Here is a 2719-nt window from a genome sequence, read left to right on the forward strand (position 1 = left end):
TTTTTCTTGTACTATAAATTTGAAATAAATTAATATTGTCATGAACTGTGTTAATATTTATCATAAAGTACTTAAAAACATGTTTTAAAATTGATTATATTTTATTATAAACTATTTAAACCTATCCAATATCTAATTATTACTAAAATAACATCGAAACCGATTTAATTTTATATATTTTGATTAATAACTTATATAAAAATATTTTTCATTAATAATTAATTATATTTATGATTTAATATTTCTATAAAATAATTAAATATTATTTTTCAAAATATAAAATAATTTATAAAAATGCATGTGTGCATGTATATTTGTATGTATATGTATTATATTTAATTATTTATTTATATAAATAAGTTTATATAATGGCTATTCAATATACAAATTTAATTCTATTTAAATGTATTACAAATATTTTTTTTTTAATTCTTCATTAAATCTAAATATATTTCACATGTGTTTATTCTAGCAGGGTTTAGTCAAATCGTATACCAAAATAACAAATTTGATGCTATCCTTAGATGGTGTTAAACAATACAAACGTTGCTCGTATGGAATCCGTACTGAATGATAAATTGAAACACTTGGAAGAATCAATCAGCAAATTCCTTACTTCTTTCAAATCCCAACTTTGCAGATCCACCCAATTAAACACCTACTCAAACACCCAACTGAATCGCACCATCACACAATAAATTTACAAGAGAAACGTCTCATGCCCAAACTAATGGGAGGACGACAACTTTTCTTTTCTAAATTGGCAAAATTAAAGGTTTCAAAATTTGCCGATGATGATCCAATAGAATGGCTCTCTAAAGTGAATTAATTTTTCTCATTCCAAGACACGAATGCAAGATGATGAGCAGTTAACTCGCTAACGAAAGTTTATCGAGTCATTTCTATCAACTCGAAATCAGATCACTTTGGCATCACCAACAAAAGCAGATTCACCTTCACCTATGAAGTGCCTAACTTGGTATGAAATGCAGAAGCAATGCGCTCAAAGACTCTGCTTCAATTGTGACAAAAAAATTTTTGGGCATAAGTGTCGCAGACTCCAGCTTTTATTGCTTGAAGGAGATTCTTATATTGATGAGGACGAATCTCTAGCAGTAAACGCAAACCAACTTGAAATATCACTTTATGCTCTTAACGGATGGTCTACTTCCCAGACAATGAGGATTACAACCACGATTGAGTATTGTCCTAATTGACAGGGAGTCTACTCATAATTTTATTAGTGATAAAATGGGGTCCTTTCTGCAGCTACCCGTAATACCGATGGAACCGTTTTCAGTGAAGGTGGCTAATGGGTTTCCGTTGAGATGTCAGGGGAGATTTGAAAATGTCCATATCCTATTAAATGTATTCCGTTTTCCCTTACACTATATGCTTTACCACTGATTGGCTTGGATTTAGTGTTAGGCATTCAGTGGTTGGAGCAATTGGGCAACGTGATGTGTAATTGGGAAAAGATGTTTATGGTCTTCCAATGGAATAATAAACCAGTAACTCTTCAAGGAATAGGTACTCAAGACATCCAGCCTGCTTCTGTTCAAGCCCTTTCAAAGGAATTACAGCAGGGACACTCACTGTTTACTATTTATCCTGAATTCATGCTACTACAGAATGAAACTCACTCGAATATGCAGCATCTTTTAGATGAATTCATAGAAATCTTTCAAGAGCCAAGCTGACTTCCTCGAACAAGGGAAATTAACCATCACATTCCACTCAAGGAAGGAACAGAACCTATCGATGTGCGACCTTACAAGTATACCTATTTTCAAAAAGTTAAAATAGAAAGACAAGTTCATGACATATTAAAATTGGGGCTTATCTGGTCTAGTACTAGTCTTTTCTCATCTCCAGTTTTATTAGTCAAAAAGAAAGATGGGACTTAGCGTTTTTGCACTGATTATAGAGCCCTTAATGCTGTGACCATAAAAGACCGGTTTCCTATTCCCACTATAGATGATATGTTGGATGAATTACATGGGGCAACTTTTTTCACTAGATTGGATTTAATTGTTGGATACCATCAAGTCCGTGTCCATCCATATGATATTCATAAAACTGTCTTTCGTACTCACAACGGTCACTATATAAATATTTAGTTATACCCTTCAGACTATGCAACGCTCCTTCTACTTTTCAAACACTTAAGAATTCAATTTTTTGCCCTTTTCTCTGAAAATTTATATTGGTCTTTTTTTATGACATCCTATTTTATAACTCCAATTGGACCATGCATCTTGAATATTTTCATAAAGCTTTTGAAATATTAAGGCATCATCAATTTTTTGTTAAAGTCGACAAGTGTGCTTTTGGTCAATAAGAATTGGAATATTTAGGCCATATAATTACTCATCTTGGAGGGCAGGTGCATCAAAAGAAAATTCAGGCCGTGCTAAATTGGCCAGGGCCTACTAGTATTACAGAGTTACATGGTTTTTTGGGTAGAAAGTTTATTCGCAATTATGATATTTTGGCTCATCCACTTACTACTTTGCTGAAAAAGGGCTAGTTTGAGTGGAATATTGAGGCTCAAACTGCATTTGAAGTCCTCAAACAAGCCTTGACGTCCGCACCAACTCTTGCATTGCCTAACTTTAATGAACCATTGATAGGCGGTTGTCGAAACCGTCAAAAATAAACCTATTATCAACCAACAAAATAAATTTGTAGATAGTGGCAATAGGGTCGAACCACAGGG

The sequence above is a fragment of the Manihot esculenta genome, chromosome 16, assembly GCF_001659605.2.
Source record: "Manihot esculenta cultivar AM560-2 chromosome 16, M.esculenta_v8, whole genome shotgun sequence".
Lineage (NCBI taxonomy): Eukaryota > Viridiplantae > Streptophyta > Magnoliopsida > Malpighiales > Euphorbiaceae > Manihot > Manihot esculenta.